The sequence below is a fragment of the Pinus tabuliformis genome, chromosome 5_2, assembly GCF_031772625.1.
Source record: "Pinus tabuliformis cultivar Carrire ecotype Pingquan chromosome 5_2, CPIR1, whole genome shotgun sequence".
Lineage (NCBI taxonomy): Eukaryota > Viridiplantae > Streptophyta > Pinopsida > Pinales > Pinaceae > Pinus > Pinus tabuliformis.
The window spans coordinates 1,141,719,779-1,141,737,828 of record NC_142306.1 but is presented as its reverse complement, the minus strand read 5'-3'; the positions used below and the strand labels follow the sequence as shown (position 1 = coordinate 1,141,737,828).

The following is an 18,050-nucleotide window of genomic DNA, read 5'->3' as shown; positions in this document are numbered from 1 at the left end:
CAGTGACTGTGTTAGTTCTCTGGGCCAAAGCAGAGCTTGAAAGGTTCGAATCAGCCAGTTGCCGGGGCTGGAGGAGCAGAGCAAATTTGATTTGAGGAGCTGGTAGGACACTGTTTCTGTTGGTGCAGAACAATTTTTGTGGAGATAGAGTCGAGGTAGAGGGAGTGACTACCTTGACAGATTTCTAGCCAAAGAAATCTAGATCTGGGTTGCAGCAGCAAAGGAGGATTTGGAAAGGAAGTGATTCGACAGTTGGCGGGAGGATTTCCTTGAAGGAGATTAGGACTCAGAGGGAGTCTAGAGGAGCTTTTTCCTTAGAGGGTTTCTTGCGCCAAGGAAATCCAGATCCAAGTCTTGCTAGATTGACAGCAAGAGAGGGAGAAGAGAACCAGTCCTATTTTTTAGCAGAGATGACAGTGAATGGGTTGAGGGATCAGAACAGATTAGATGGACCATCCAATTTTGTCATCTGGAAGGCCAGGATCTTGACAATCCTAGACAAACATCGCATCAAGGACTATTCCTTAAAGGTAGTTGCTATTCTGGTCGATGCTGATTCGTTAAAGAAGTACGAGGAGGCCCAGGCTAAGGCCAAGTGCATGATCCTAGACAGGGTCGAAGATCATGTAGTACCACACATTATTGAGAAGGACACAACAAGGGAGATGTGGGAGGCATTGAGCACCTTGTATTAGGGCTCTTTTGTCCAGCGGAAGATGCTATTAGAAAATCAGCGGAGACAATACCAGATGCAGAAGGAAGAAGAGATCGATCCCTTCCTTCTCAGGTTGCAAGGGATTCGGGACCAGTTGACTTCCGTGGGGTCTGTTGACCACTATCGGTCAACTGCCCCATAGCAGTACACCCCCTTTTCTTTGCAAAAAGGGGTAGCACTTGAACGACGTGTTCGTGCCAGCCTGCAGTCATCAGCAGCTTGATCAATTTAATTGTAAACCCAGTCTGCATGTATGAATTGTAAATAATCTTAGCAGATATGAGTCGTTTATGTAAAATTGCCTAGGTGGACCTAACTTTCTAATGATAATCTACGTCCCGGAAGGTTTTTCGTCTCACCGATCTATGATCGGCTGAGTTTTCCTTCAGCCTGACCCCAAAGCCGGGATGCATTTTGTTATTAGAACTTTAGGAGAATCCTGGTGTGTTAATCTGCTAGATTATAGTTGTGTCGCAGAAACTGGGTGATTTATGAGGGTCTATGATAAAGGGGTTTTCCCCCTTAAGATGTAAATTGTAAAAGTCATGATGTATCGTGTCTTGAAGGTTGGAAAATGTTTTAAATCCCCTCATGAGTCCTAAGTCCTAGGTCCTAGGTGATGTTTCCAAAGGCTTAGTTCGATGATCCATTTAAGAAAATAAATAAAATAATAAAATAATAAAAATTAATTAATTAAAAAATTAAAAAATGAAATAAATAAAAAATTATAAAATAAAGCAAAAACCCTAAATAATAAAATAATAATATTTTGAGTGAATGCATGCAAAATATTATTTTTAATAATAAGTTAACAATTTCGACGGATGAGATTAAGAGATGTCTTGATCCTCATCGACGGTCGAGATCATTTCGACATGGATCACTCGAACTAGCCGTTGGGATCATTTCCTTTAAGTAGGGTGCTAGGGGTCATTTCAGATCATTCGATCTGTGAGTCTGGTACTGAAGAAGCTCTCTTGTAATCTGTTTCTGGTTAATAAAAGAAGACTTTGGGGTCCAAATCTAGCTGGTGTTACTCTCTGGAAGTGCTGTGAGCTGTTTTATTTTCTGCATATTTTATTTTTCAGCCATTAATAATAGCTTATTGTAGAGTATTGTGAGCACAGGTCTCTTGTTCACTTGCTAGGGTTTGAGTGGTGTTAGGGTTTCTGAAGTAATGGCAGGTATCTCCATTACTTTTGGGATCTAGCAGCATTTTTGCCTTCTTTACTGATGGTTGTCTTGAGCTGTGCAGAAAACCCTTACTGAAGAAGATTGGTGGGCGTTTGGGGAAGTTCTCGGCTGAACCAGCCAACTCCCGCAAGCATTTTTTTGCTGAGCCCAGTTGGATTTGATCCTGGGTCTATCATTCAGTTTATTTTTCCTAATTTGCATGAGAGATTTGCTGAAGTTCTTCATAGTGAAAATCTGAAATTTAAAAAAAAAAAAAAAAAAAAAAATTTCTGTTCTTATGGCTGAATCTGGCTGTTAAGGGGCCAAAATTTGTAAATTAATCAAGCTGATCTAGGGTTTCAAATTTTTGCTTTATACAGTTTTCATTAGGGTTTTGTTTCCTTGCAATTGCAGGTATAGGGTTTTCCTTCAGGGGTTTACCAAATATAAATTTGTGAGGAGCTTCACTGTTTTCTGGGCAGTCGGCTTGCCTGTTCACGCATATTATTACCCTGTGCTCGCTGCTCTTCAATGCAGTCTCACTTCTATTTACCTCAGCGGCCTGCCATTTTCCCACACCCATCCGAAAGCAAAATCGTTTAAGGCATCTCTGAGATTGGGCGAGAATCGCATTGTTCTGTTATGAGTATCAGCTGTTCGTCGATATCATCTTGCATGTCCATTTCAGACGTCACGGGGCTGCACATCCATCTGCGCATTTCTTTTTTAAAAACCTCGCACTCCCTGACCATTACCTGTGAAGATTCATTCCTGTGTTGACTGCTTTATTTCAGTTAAGCGTCGGCATATTTTCAGATGCGATAACAGGAAAAGGAAAGAGTGGCTTTGAACGAGACAGCGTGGATAAAACACGCAGACGGGTCAAGCGATTCATGAGTTTTGGTGAGGTAACAGAACCGATCGTTCCATTTACAAGCGCCCAGATTTTTGGATGTGCGATAGATATACATCGAATTTGTCAGATTGAAACAAAACGGTGGAAGACCCTGTCATGATCAACGCAGCCTGAAAGTCTTATCAAGTGTCGGCTGGGAAAGCTGTGGCCCCTTGCTGCTGTCAGATACCTAAAAACAGCGAGAGGAGAGTGAGTTTCATTTTGCCCATACGTTTTCCGCCGTCTGCTATCGAAATGACCACGTGAAACATCAAACGAATTTTCCATTGTTTTTGTCATATGCGCAGGTATACACTTTGTTCCATTTCGATCAGTTTTATTGCGTAGTTTTGTTTGGTTTGGATTATTTTTAGTGTAGCATGTATCATATATTTTCGATAGTTTAATTCTCAGTTTTATGATATAGAACATTCACGTGGTCATGTTTTAGTTTTTGATTAGGTTTAGTCATAATTCAAACTTTATCATTTTTAGATTTTAGTTTTTTAAAAAAATTTTTAATTTAGTTTTATTTTATTTTTTAATTTAAATTAAAAAAAAAAAAAGATTCGTTTTTAATTTTTTTTTTTTTTTTTTTTTTTTTTTTTTTTTTTTAGTTTTATATAGTTGAGTTTTAAATTAAATTTAAATTTAATTTTTTTTAAACTTCTTTTTTTTGTTTAAAATTTTAAATAAAAATTCATAAAAAATTTTAAAAATTTTTTTTTTAGTTTTTTAAATTTAAAATATGGAATTTGTATTTTTTATCAGATTTTAATTTAGTTTTAATTTTAAAAAAAAAAAAAAAAAAATTTTAAAAAGCATAAAAAATTTTAAAATATTGTGGAAATTTTCTTTTTACATCTTTTATGCTGAGATTTAAATTTTCAAGTCTGGACACGAATATGATATCTGGTTAATGATTTATGATTCTTGTGGTGGTTTAAAGCATTCATCTCTTCAAAATTCTCAGTTGCTGGATATCGTTTTGGTCATTCTAAGAGCATTGTGAGTTTAACTGATATCTTGTGATGACAAATGATTGTTGTTCACGGTTTATGTTTCTATATCATCTAACAAGTAATCGTTTTAACAACAATCTCCACAAGGCACTGATCTTATAACTTCTAAATCCATTTAGTGCTTATCATATTGTGTCTCCCAACCAGCTGGTCGACAGTTGGTCTTCGTCATATCATAGGGTCTACCCCCTTAGCTGCGGGAGACAGGCTTAAACGGAGGGATCGGGGATCAGAGTGACAACCCCCGGTCTGAGCGTTGTCGTGCTAATCTGTGCGACAACATTTTTTGGCGCCCTTGCCGGGGATACTTTGTTCTCGGTGTTTCAACGACTTTTTATCATTCATCGTGCATCTTTCTATCATTCGTTTGAGCCGGCAACGCCAACATTTTTTGGCGCCGTTGCCGGGGACACTTTGTTCTCGGTGTTTCAACGACAATCATCCTTCTCATTTTTTATCTTTTCATCTGGCCCGGCAACGCCAACATTTTTTGGCGCCGTTGCCGGGGACAGAGTTTTTTTGTTCCTGGAGTTTCATCGACATTCATTTTCTCATCTTTCTCATCTCTCATTTTGAGTTGGCAGATTCAACCTTTGGGGTTATCATTTGGATCTTTTATTGCCTTATTTTTCGCCATATCAGTAGCATCTCTTCGGTTTGTTTCTTGTTTGCGTGGCGACTCCATTTTCTCATTTTTCCCAGACAAGAAGCTTTCCTCATATCTGCTTGTGGTTACTTTTTGGATCCTAGAATCAGATTCATTGTTCAAGTGGCGACTCCACTTCTTTCATTTCTTGATTTTCTTGAGCGGAGATCTATTTCTATCATTCATCTGATCCCTTATTATTCATCATGGATTATTCATTTAAACCATGTCGTTTTACTGACCGTCGCCATGATTTTCCGGAGGAGGCCATTTCTAAATTACCTATTTTCTCGGGTGGTGATTCAATCGCTGTTAGAAGGCATCTAGGCTTGTTTACTCGCATAATGATCATATATTGTAGACCCCCTCAGTTTAATCATGAAGATATCAAGATGCATCTTTTTGTCTTTTCTTTAGAGGGTGATGCTTTGAATTGGTTTAACAATTTTCCTAAGGATTCTTTCACTTCTTTACAAGACATTGTCAATGCTTTTAAAGATAGATATGGTTATCCAAACAGCTTGCCTTCTGCCTCTAAAATTGTGCAAAAGAAAGAAAGTAATCCTATTAAAGGTCCAGCTGTTGAAGAAAGATTTCAAGATCAGAATGTGTCATCCACCAGTACTATTGCAGATCAAGTCCATGATAGTGGAAAATCAGGGACAAATGACAATGAAAAGGAAGAGCAAAAGCAAATTATACAAGAACTAATGCTGCTGGTGAAAAATATGGAGAGCAATCAAAATAATTATGTCAATGATGTGAAAACTTTATGCACACACCTTGAAAAACGTAATAGGGAGATAGAGATTATGCAAAATCAGCATGCTAAAGAAATTGAGGCCATGAAGACTAATCATGAAACAGAATTTAGATTCATGCAAAGCAAAATGTCAAACTTAGAGGAAAATATGGCGACCATGAAAGCAGATCATGATAGGGAAATTAATTCTATGCAAAACAAGTTATTAATTATGGATGAAGAAATGACTATCATGACGTTTAATCATAATAATCAGTTGGCCACCATGCAAGCAAATCACAAAGAAGAAATAAACTCCATGCAGCATTTCTTGATGGATATAAAGGAAAAGAACGATAAAGTAATAAAAGATATAGAAGAAAACCATGCCAGGCAAATCAGTGCTATTAAGGTTGAACACTCTAGTCAGATGGATGCCATTAAAATACAGATTCAAAAGTTTCAACAATGGTCAAAGGATGAGAGAAACCAGGGGACATCAACAGATCAGGAGCCTTCTCATTTGTCGCAACAAGTTCCATCTTATTATGAGGAGGTCATTGGTTCAATTGAAAGATGGTTAATTGAAGGTGATCCAGATAGACTTAAAAATGATAAAAGATCAGATGCAAGATAAAGAAAGGCATGTCACGCAAATCTTACATACTTCATCTGATAGCTTTGAAACAGAAAGTTACATGTCATCAGTGATACAGCCTGCCACAAAGAAAAAACGCAAGAGAAAGAAAATGAGAAGAAGATTTGATGCATCAGACGGCCGTGAGCAGCTTGATTTTCGGATAGGAAAAAGTCCTACCATATGCAGAATTGGACATGGCACATCCGACAAGCAGCCGACAGATTTGCCTAAAAGCAGGCAAATGCTCAGTATACACTATATTGAACACATCTGATGCCACGGGGCATCCTTTGTATTGTATTTCTATCCCTACTCATTGTCTTTTCAGCATTTCATTTCTGTTTTAGGATTAGATTCACTTTTCATGTTACTAGATAGTTAATAAATGAAGAGTTTTTATCTTTCCTGTGCTTAATGTATATGATGATTTTTGGGATGGACGCTACTTATATTTTATTGTGTGTTGCGTGGATGCAGATTCTGGATTCTCACATTCCTACAGTGCAGCAACGTGTCCCCAAGTAGAGCCAGATGTTGACCACTACCGATCAACTGCCCCATAGCAGTACACCCCCTTTTCTTTGCAAAAAGGGGTAGCACTTGAACGACGTGTTCGTGCCAGCCTGCAGTCATCAGCAGCTTGATCAATTTAATTGTAAACCCAGTCTGCATGTATGAATTGTAAATAATCTTAGCAGATATGAGTCGTTTATGTAAAATTGCCTAGGTGGACCTAATTTTCTAATGATAATCTACGTCCCGGAAGGTTTTTCGTCTCACCGATCTATGATCAGCAGAGTTTTCCTTCAGCCTGACCCCAAAGTCGGGATGCATTTTGTTATTAGAACTTTAGGAGAATCCTAGTGTGTTAATCTGCTAGATTATAGTTGTGTCGCAGAAACTGGGTGATTTATGAGGGTCTATGATAAAGGGGTTTTCCCCCTTAAGATGTAAATTGTAAAAGTCATGATGTAACGTGTCTTGAGGGTTGGAAAATGTTTTAAATCCCCTCATGAGTCCTAAGTCCTAGGTCCTAGGTGATGTTTCCAAAGGCTTAGTTCGATGATCCATTTAAGAAAATAAATAAAATAATAAAATAATAAAAATTAATTAATTATAAAATTATAAAATGAAATAAATAAAAAGTAATAAAAAATTATAAAATAAAGCAAAAACCCTAAATAATAAAATAATAATATTTTGAGTGAATGCATGCAAAATATTATTTTTAATAATAAGTTAACAATTTCGACGGATGAGACTAAGAGATGTCTTGATCCTCATCGACGGTCGAGATCATTTCGACATGGATAACTCGAACTAGCCGTTGGGATCATTTCCTTTAAGTAGGGTGCTAGGGGTCATTTCAAATCATTCGATCTGGAGTCTGGTACTGAAGAAGCTCGCTTGTAACCTGTTTCTGGTTAATAAAAGAAGACTTTGGGGTCCAAATCTAGCTGGTGTTACTCTCTGGAAGTGCTGTGAGCTGTTTTATTTTCTGCATATTTTATTTTTCAGCCATTAATAATAGCTTATTGTAGAGTATTGTGAGCACAGGTATCTTGTTCACTTGCTAGGGTTTGAGTGGTGTTAGGGTTTCTGAAGTAATGGCAGGTATCTCCATTACTTTTGGGATCTAGCAACATTTTTGCCCTCTTTACTGATGGTTGTCTTGAGCTGTGCAGAAAACCCTTACTGAAGAAGATTGGTGGGCGTTTGGGGAAGTTCTCGGCTGAACCAGCCAACTCTCGCAAGCATTTTTTTGCTGAGCCCAGTTGGATTTGATCCTGGGTCTATCATTTAGTTTATTTTTCCTAATTTGCATGAGAAATTTTCTGAAGTTCTTCATAGTGAAAATCTGAAATTTAAAAAATAAAAATAAAAAAATATTTCTGTTCTTATGGCTGAATCTGGTTGTTAAGGGGCCAAAATTTGTAAATTAATCAAGCTGATCTAGGGTTTCAAATTTTTGCTTTATACAGTTTTCATTAGGGTTTTGTTTCCTTGCAATTGCAGGTATAGGGTTTTTCTTCAGGGGTTTACCAAATATAAATTTGTGAGGAGCTTCACTGTTTTCTGGGCAGTCGGCTTGCCTATTCACGCATATTATTACCCTGTGCTCGCTGCTCTTCAATGTCGTCTCACTTCTATTTACTTTAGCGGCCTGCCATTTTCCCACACCCATCCGAAAGCAAAATCGTTTAAGGCATCTCTGAGATTGGGCGAGAATCGCATTGTTCTGTTATGAGTATCAGTTGTTCGTCGATATCATCTTGCATGTCCATTTCAGATGTCATGGGGCTGCACATCCATCTGCGCATTTCTTTTTTAAAAACCTCGCACTCCCTCACCATTACCTGCGAAGATTCATTCCTGTGTTGACTGCTTTATTTCAGTTAAGCGTCGGCATATCTTCAGATGCGATAACAGGAAAAGGAAAGAGTGGCTTTGAACGAGACAGCGTGGATAAAACACGCGGACGGGTCAAGCGATTCATGAGTTTTGGTGAGGTAACAGAACCGATCGTTCCATTTACAAGCACCCAGATTTTTGGATGTGTGATAGATATACATCGAATTTGTCAGATTGAAACAAAACGGTGGAAGACCCTATCATGATCAACGCACCCTGAAAGTCTTATCAAGTGTCGGCTGGGAAAGAAGCTGTGGCCCCTTGCTGTTGTCGGATACCTGTAAAACAGCGAGAGGAGAGTGAGTTTCATTTTGCCCATACGTTTTCCGTCGTCTGCTATCGAAATGACCAGGTGAAACATCAAACAAATTTTCCATTGTTTTTGTCATATGCGCAGGTATACACTTTGTTCCATTTCGATCAGTTTTATTGCGTAGTTTTGCTTGGTTTGGATTATTTTTAGTGTAGCATGTATCATATATTTTCGATAGTTTAATTCTCAGTTTTATGATATAGAACATTCACGTGGTCATGTTTTAGTTTTTGATTAGGGTTTAGTCATAATTCAAACTTTATCATTTTTAGATTTTAGTTTTTTTAAATTAGATTTAAATTTAGTTTTATTTTATTTTTTATTTTAAATTTAAAAAAAAAAAAAAGAAAAAAAAAAAGGATTCATTTATAATTTTTCTTTTATTTTTAGGCTTTACGTTTAGTTTTAATATAGTTGAGTTTTAGATTAAATTTAAATTTAGATTTTTTTAAAACTTTTTTTTAGGCTTTGTTTAAAGTTTATAAATAAAAATTCATAAAAAGGGATTTTAGGGTTTTAGCTTTAGTTTTAGATTTTAAAATTTTGAATTGTATTTTATTCAGATTTTAATTTAGTTTTAATTTTACTTTAAAAAAAAAAAAATTTGAAAAAGCATAAAAAATTTTAAAATATTGTGGAAATTTTCTTTGCCAGATCCAGTTACATCTTTTATGCTGAGATTTAAATTTTCAAGTCTGGACACGAATATGATATCTGGTTAATGATTTATGATTCTCGTGGTGGTTTAAAGCATTCATCTCTTCAAAATTCTCAGTTGCTGGATATCGTTTTGGTCATTCTAAGAGCATTGTGAGTTTAACTGATATCTTGCGACGACAAATGATTGCTGTTCACGGTTTATGTTTCTATATCATCTAACAAGTAATCGTTTTAACAACAATCTCTTAAGGCACTGGTCTGCTAAATTAATCAAATCCTTTTAGTGCTTTTCATATCGTGTCTCCCAACCAACTGGTCGACAGTTGGTCTTCGTCATATCGCAGGGTCTACCCCCCTTAGCCGCGGGAGACAGGCTTAAACGGAGAGATCGGGGATCAGAGTGACAGCCCCCGATCTGAGCGTTGTCGTGTCAATCTGTGCGACAACAGGGTCTACACCAAATCCTGAGTTCATGGTCAGGACTGCCCTAAATGCAGTCACCAAGGACTGGGAGACTTTGTCCAAAGTACCTTGCGCAGAGCAACTCTCCCCTGTTGGGAGGAGATGTGGGCAGCTCTTCGACAAGAAGAGCTCAGGAGGTTGACCAAGATAGGGAGTAGCGGCAAGGGAGCTCGGGTCAAGAAGGAGGAGGAGGAGGATGCATCTCTCGCATCATCGGGACAACAAGGGCAACAAAAGAGAAAGAAGAAGGACATAACCAAGGTCAGATGCTTCAATTGTGGGGAACTGGGACATTATGCCACTCAATGCCCCCAAAAGAAGGGCAAGGGGGAGGCTTTTGACTCAAAGGTTGCTCTAGCAAAAGCAGACAAGGAAAGCAAGGATGACAATTATGCCATGAGTGCTCATGCGCCTTTGGAGAAGAGGTAGGGCGACATGGAGTTGTAGTTGAGAAGACTACATGAGGGGCAAGATCCTTGAGGAGCCCAAACTCTTGGATAACATACGGCTATGGGAGCCCTTAATGACAGTAGCAAAATGACGGGTGTCGATTGGAGTGAGGTGTGATGGAGCGATAGTGGCAGAGCTAGAGTGCCAAAGTTTGAGGCAGCGAAGTGGATGTTGTAGCAGTGCGAGAGGCACAGAGCAGTTTGCAATAGCGTAGTAGCAGCAGAGGGTCAACACAGATTAGCAGCAGAGGTAGCTTCAGCATCACGAGGCATCCATACTGACCATCATGTCAGTGTTTGGGTGAAGTTTCAGTTACTTACTTCTCAGTAACTGAGTTGTAGTGCAGCAGTTAGCAGTGGCAGTGCTATGGATAGCATGATGCAACATTTTGAGAAGGAGCTGAAGTACAAATGTAGCAATGGTAGTGGCAGAGTCATGCGCAACAGTACAGGAAGCAATAGTGCAGTGGATGAAGGGCATCAGGCCAAGCATCAACAACACAGAGGACCGATGTAGTGGATCAGTGTAATACTTTTGTTGAGAAGTGTTACTAGAGCACATTCCTCGCTAAGAGGGAGTGTTGATTTTGGGTAGTGTTGACCTCTACTGGTCAACTACCCATGCAGTGCACCCCGTTTTTCTTGACAGAAAGAAGCAGCACCTGATCAGCATGTCCGTGCCATACTGCCATCATCAGCAGCTTGATCATTTTTTGTTGTAAACCCAGTCTGCATGTATAAGTTGTAAATAATCTAAGCAGATCAGAGTCATGTATGTAAAGCTGCCTAGGTGGACCTAATTTTCTATGATAATCTATGTCCCGGAAGGTTTTTCGTCTCACCGATCCATGGATCGGCAGAGTTTTCCTTCAAACCTAACCCCAAAGCCGGGATGGATTTTGTCATTAGAACTTTAGGTAAATCCTAGTGTGTTAAATCTGCTAGATTATAGTTGTGTCGCAGAACTGGGTGTTTTGTGAGGGTCTGTATTAAATGGGCTTGTCCCTTAAGACGTAATTTTGTAAAAGTCATGATGTAATGAGTCCTGAGGGTCGAGAAATGTTTTAAATCCCCTCATGAGTCCTAAGTCCTAGGTCCTAGGTGATGTTTCCGAAAGGCTTAGTTCAGTGATTCATTTTAAAATGAATTAAAAAATTAAAAAAATGAATAAAAATAATAAAATAATAAAAAATAATAATAAAAAATTAAAAAATGAAGCAAAAACCCTAACTAATAAAATAATAATATTTTAAGTTAATAAATCGACGGATGAGATCAAGAGATGTCTTGATCCTCATCAACGGTCGAGATCATTTCTACATGGATCACTCGAACTAGCCGTTAGGATCATTTCCTTTATGTAGGGTCTTAGGGGGTCATTTCAAATCATCTGATCTGTAAGTCTGTACTGAAAAAGCTCTCTTGTAATCTGATTTTCTGGTTAATAAAAAGACTTTGGGGTTCAAAACTGGCTGGTGTTACTCTCTGGAATTGCTGTGAGATGATTGTTTTTCTGCATATTTCAGTTTTCAGCAGTTAATAATAGCTGGTTTTCAGAGTATTGTGAGTACAGGTATCTTGCTCACGTGCTAGGGTTTGAATGTTGTAGGGTTTCTGGAATAATGGCAGGTATCTCCATTATTCCTTGAAATCTAGCAGCATTTCTTGCCCTCTTTATTGATGTTTGCTTGAGGTGTGCAGGAGATCTTTAGGTAAAGGGTACAGGTGGGCGTTTGGGGAAGTTCTAGGCTGAACCAGCCGACTCCCACTGGCTTTTCTGTGCAGAGCCCAGCTGATTGTTCCTTGGGTTAATCATTCAAAGTTTCTTTTTCTGTTTTACATTGAGAGATTCTCTTTCTGTTCACAGTGAAGTTCAAAATTTCTGATATATTGAAAATATTTCTGCTCTTATTGTTAAATCTGGCTGTGTAGGGGCCAAAATCTGTACATTAATTAGCTGTTCTAGGGTTTCAAGTTTATTTTTTGGCAGTTTTCATTAGGGTTTCTTCTGAAGATTTGATTAGGGTTTTCAGTTTTCGTTTAAGGCATATATCATTTCTTGGGTGATTTCATCATTTTTGGCAGGTATCAGAGAAAGGAAAAATATTTTTGACATACGCTGTCCTGCCGGTTTGCTTTTTAATCCATCCTGTAACACACCTATACATTTACTGTGCAGAGAATCGATCCACCATTGCCATGACAAAGGGCAGTTTTCCGTGTATTATCGGATAGGTGTCACGTTTCTCATGCAAGCTGCCGACAGGATCAGAAGGGGACTCAAAGAAGAAACGATTGTGGGAGGTTTCGATTGTTTCAAGCGCTGTTAATAACGCATGCAAGCTGTCTCTCGGATCAGGAAATGCATTGAAAAGGTCCATACCCACGTCAAACCAAGGGAGAACGTGGTGAATGCACAGTTCCCCCTTCCTTTCTCAAATAAGACAGCGTATCCGTTTGATTTAACTTCAAAACTGGTCCGTCGAAAATTTCGCCACCATATTCACCATTGGGCCAGGGATCAATATGCATTCACTGCCTCCAGCTGCGTCCTTTCTATTTCTTGGTGCTCGATCCCACTCACCTACACTTTCTTTACGGGCCAGCAAGTCACGAAGGTATCAGTAGATCTCCAGGTGGCTCAATTTTCTTCACCTGCGGCTGAGATTTTCGTGGGCCTGCAATCTTCATCGAAATGCCTTTGGTTAACAAACGAAAAAGTGCTCAGTCTCCCTTCACATAATCGAGCAGCGGTTTTCAGCACCAAATCCATCAATTCGCACACGGTAACAGCGGCTGAGGTAGTATCGTTTTCCCTTCAGGTACGCAGTGGTGTTAACCCGTAGACTGCCGGTGCTTTGATATCGTTTTCCCCGTCATGTAAATCGTTTGTTTTCGACCAGCGTCATTTTCCATAGGTCATGTTGTAGACACGCGTTTTATTTGCATAGCTGTAGGTTTCGATTCGTAGTTTAAGTTTCATTTCGTTTTGATATTGTTAGCTTAGGATTAGTGTTAGACAATGTTTAGTGTAAATGTTATTTATTTTAAAATTTCGATTTTAAATTTTGTTAGTTTTGTATTTGAAGTAGATTTTAACTTATATTAATTTAGTTTAGGTTTTGTTGTATTTAGATTTTAAGTTTGCCTTTTTTTTTAAAAATATGAAAAATAAAAAAATATACTTTTTTAGGTTTATTTTTTTAAATGTTAGATTTTAGTTTTAGAATAGATTTTAATTTTTTTAGATTTTAAATTTTCATTTTTTTGATATAAAAAAATATAAAAAATAAAAATGTTTTTGTTAGATTTTTTAATTTTAATTTAATTTTTTGTTTAGTTTAGTTTTAAAATTAGATTAGTTTTAGAAATTTTAATTTTTTTTTTTTTCCATAACATTAAAAAATAAAAATTGAAAAAAGATTTAAAAAATTTTGAAAAAATAAAAATTTTGTGGAAAATCATTTTGCCAGTTTCAGTTGCTTTCGCGATATATCTTTCATGCTGAGACCTGAAATTTTCAAGTCGAAACACGAAATCCAATGTCTGGTTAATAATTCATGATGCTCATGGTGGTTTAAGGCATTTATCTCTTCAAAGCTTTCAGTTGCCGGATATCGTTTTGGTCACATGATTTAGCTGATGATAGATGGTTGCTGTTCATGGTCCATGTTTCTTTATCATTTAAAAAGTAATCATTTAAACATTGACTCCACAAGGCACTGGTCTATTAAATCTCTAAATCCATCTAGTGCTTTTCATATCGTGTATAGTGTCTCCCACCCAACTATTTGGCAGTTGGTCTTCACTATCTCGCAGGGTCTACCCCCCTTAGCCGCGGGAGACGGGCTTAAACGGAGGGATCGGGGATCAGAGTGACAGCCCCGGTCCGAGCGTTGTCGTGCCAATCTGCGCGACAACAGGTAGCATTGGATGTGCTCTAGCTCCGAAATTTTATGGAGGGGCTAGAACACATGAGATCTCCAGAACCCAGAAATCGTTTGGAGAAATTCCACCCGGATGAGGAGTTGTTAAAATAATTAATATTTTTAATGGGTTCCTAAGTCTAAACTTCGGAAAATAAAAATATTAATGTGTTTTAATAAGAATATGGGTGAGAAACGTCTAAGTGACGAGGATCAAGTCTGTTTTAATCTTAGCCAGGGTTGCAGGGGAGCATCTGCCCCCCTCTCGTTCCCGCTCCCAATTCGCGCTTCGAGCAGGAGCGGCTCCGGAGTGCCTCGGGAGCGCGCTCCCTAAAAAAAAATGTTCCCTGCCTTTTCGGGAGCGTTTAGCCTTTTTTGCAATTTTTTTTTTGCAGTAATGTTCCAAAAGCAATTTCTTGTCAAAGAAACAAATAAGTTTTGAGTGGGGCAGCTTAATGATCAAGCCTATGGCCTTTTTTGAAATTTTTTTTTGCAGTAATGTTCCAAAAGCAATTTTTTTTCAAAGAAACAAATAAGTTTTGAGTGGGGCAACTTAATGATCAAGTCTATGGCCCTAGTGTTGATATGCGATTCATGGTAATGTTAAATTCTCATTACTTAAAGTGACATTCTCCTTGATCTTCATTTTCATCCCTTTACTTAAATTTTTAACATTACCATGAAATGACTCAGGATGTTTGAGAGTGGTTCCGACCTCATTGGATTTCATATGGAGTAAGTAGAATTTTAGATTTCATTCAAAATCCAGCAGACTTATTAGTATTTCAGGATTGGGGGATTGCAATGTTTCCATTGAATTTTGTCATGTATAAGGGTATGGAACTCTTTTTTATCAAGAGCACCAATCCCTCTATGTACCTTGATGTTAGTGACATTGGTTGTTGAACTCCTCTATCATGACCCTCCAAAAAATGTACACATCACTCAAACAAAATCTTGACTTGACATGCTATGCTTTTTCTATCTTATGTTAATGCTTAGAGGGTGATATTAATGACAAAGATCCCTATACAGATATAGAGGTAATGACAAAGATACCTCTGGATATTAATGCCTAGAGGGCGATATTAATGACAAAGATCCTGATTTTCCAACAAGACTAAAAAATTAGACATTTCTCGTGGTGGCAAGAGGCCCAAGCATAAGCAATAGATAATAGATTTACTTGTCTTTTCTAGTTTCTAGTAGTTTTTATAACTATTGACTCTTTCATATTTATTATGATATTTTTTTAAACAATATATGACAATTTAAGTTTGAAGTTGGCAATTATAACTCATTAGTAATGAATTATGAATATGTTTTATGTTACTAACTTGTGGACGTGGTTGATGAAGAATATAACTTCTAGATGATTGTTGCTATATGGTTCAATCTATGTTTTTTATATCTAATTCATCATTCTACATGTTTTTGTTGACATATATGTATCAAAATATAAAAAATATATATATTATATAAAAAATGCTCTGGGATTCGCTCCCAAATTGGGAGCTTCTAAAAATGTCGCTCCCGCACCTATTTTCGCTCTCGCTCCCCGCTTTCGCTCCCGCTCCCAAGTAACACTGATCTTAGCCATTGATTAGTGACTTAATCTCTGCTGTTGATTCATCAACAGGAAAAGTATAAGAGGAGGCTTGAGGGTTAGTTTGATTTTTCTGTGGAGTGTTTTGCTGAGAAAATCGAGCTAGTGATCTGAGTTGCAGTGAGAGAGGGGCAGTTCGGTAGAGGGACTTCAGTCCAAGGCCGAGAATACATAGCAGAGAGGCAGAGCAGTAGCAGGAGAGACAACGCAGGTCCAGAGACAATGACGCAAAGGCCATAGGAGCTGACGCAGTCATTTAGAGGTGGTGCTGGGATTTCTGTGAGGCAGAGAGAGCAACAGTTCAACATATCGATTTTTGAGCAAGGAAGGCTCACTGGGAGGGTGACGCAGCTCCTGGAGGAGGTGATGCAATTCCAACGCAGAGCTTGGAGCAGCCATCGCTGCCCAGCACTGGGAACAACATTGTCATCTGTGGGGTTTGATCATCCAGTTGCTGGATTTGCCAAAATATCTGTCTCCAGATAGAGGTACTTATGCCAGGTTTATTCTCTGTTGGGTGAGATGGATTTGGCACCCTAGTTGTATTCAAAAATCTTCTTAATAATATAAACCCTCTATATGCTGCACCAATTTTCCTGAATAGGGTTTTTCCGAGGCGATTGTCCAAAAATAACGGTGTCCCTTGTGTGATTGTCTCATTTTATTTCAGTTCATGATCTGTATGTATGTGTAGTCTGCAATAGTGTTTTCATCGCTATTTAAATAATTAAATAACTTGTTGAATGTAAAAACAAGTAGGAGATGGTAAACCAGTGATTGCAGTAGGATTTCTAATGTGTAGATTTAGAAATTTTCATATTATTGTCATTCTTGAGGCATGGGTTCCATGCTTAAGGGAAATTTATTTTATAGGTCAAGCACCCATTGAGTGCTTCTAGGCAATGTTTTAAAACTCCGACTCCGACTCCAACTCGGCCAAGGGTCGACTTTGATTCGGTATCGACTCGGCCGACTCAATTTCAATGACTCAATCATTGTAAAAAATACATTAAATATTTATTTTTTTTACAAAAAAGCATAATTTTAAAGATTTTCATTCATGTTTCCAAAGTCAAACACACAACATTAGCTTTGCTCAACATGTAAACCCTAGAATCTTGTTATTAATGCTCAAATAGTAAAATACTGCTATATGGTATAGGGGTGCTTGTCACGGACTAAGGGAAACTACAATAAGGTGGTTGCCGATCTTTTGGGCATGGGTGGCCATGAAATTAAGTTGTGCAATTCTCCAAACGAATAATGCCATGCAATGTGCCAAATCCACCTTCAAGCAAACAATAATTGATGGTTTAATTTGGGCATTTCATCATTACAAACTACCTTGTGACTTTCCATATTCCAGTACTATTTTGAACTTTTGCCCATTTTGCCATTTTGTAATATGTATTAACTTAATTTTATAATTAAACCGATAATGTTGGGGTTCATTAAAGCATCAAAATCAATACGTTATTATTGATCAATACACAGCTAAACATTTAAACATTATGGAATTACGAACGATGCTAGTATGTATGCATCATGTTTAAGTTGATTTCAAATAGCTATTTATTTTTGAATTTTTTGTTGAGGATACTTAGCTCATAGACAACTAAATGGAACTTGAAGTAATTAGAGTATTGTCTCTGTTAGGTGCAAAGCAATCACCAGCCAGAGCTCTCCAGAAAAATAATTATTTAACCGTATTGTTATGGTATTACCTTCACTATTGCTGAGCTCCCAACAACCTGTATGCTTCATGTATCTGCATGTTACTAACTTATTGCTGCAACCATTTGCAACATATCCAGTTGGAGTGGGGAAACATCACTATTGATGTCAAAGAGTAGATCGATTGAAAGAATGTACAAAAAATGGAAGTTGATCATCCTTTTCATAGCTTCATCATGAACAACAATTGTGTCTGACTCTGATGATTTTAGCAACATGATTTTAAAAAAATTTAAAAAAATCGTAGTTTTTTGAGTGCCTGGGCCGCTGTACGTAACCCGGCCGGGTTGATACGGACTTGGCCAAGCCGGCCGAGTTGTTAGACAACTCGGCCGGCTCGGTATTAACCCGGCCGGCTGAACCAGTTACTTGGCCGAGTCAAAGATTTCAGGCCTGGCTCGGACCAACTCGGCCGAGTCGGTTCCGAGCCGGCCATTTTTTGAAACATTGCTTCTAGGGCTTGTCTTTGAGTCAACAAGTCATAAGAGTCATTGTCATATATGGAAGACCCTTTTGGGCATGTTACATATTGTAAAGAAAAAATTATTTGAGTCAAATTAGAGACAAAGACCCTCAAAGACTAAGTCATGGTGCCTCAAGCAAGTCAGCCTCAAGGAAGCATTTCGTACCCCTAGAAAGCTTATATATAAGAAGG

The 18,050-nt window shown here is 37.9% G+C and overlaps 1 protein-coding gene across 3 annotated transcripts in view; it reads left to right on the top strand.

The window, feature by feature from the left end:
* The window catches only part of LOC149163212 (uncharacterized), a 263,398-nt gene that overhangs the window by 232,362 nt on the left and 12,986 nt on the right, over nucleotides 1-18,050 (top strand). The gene's annotated exons all lie outside the window — the stretch shown is intronic.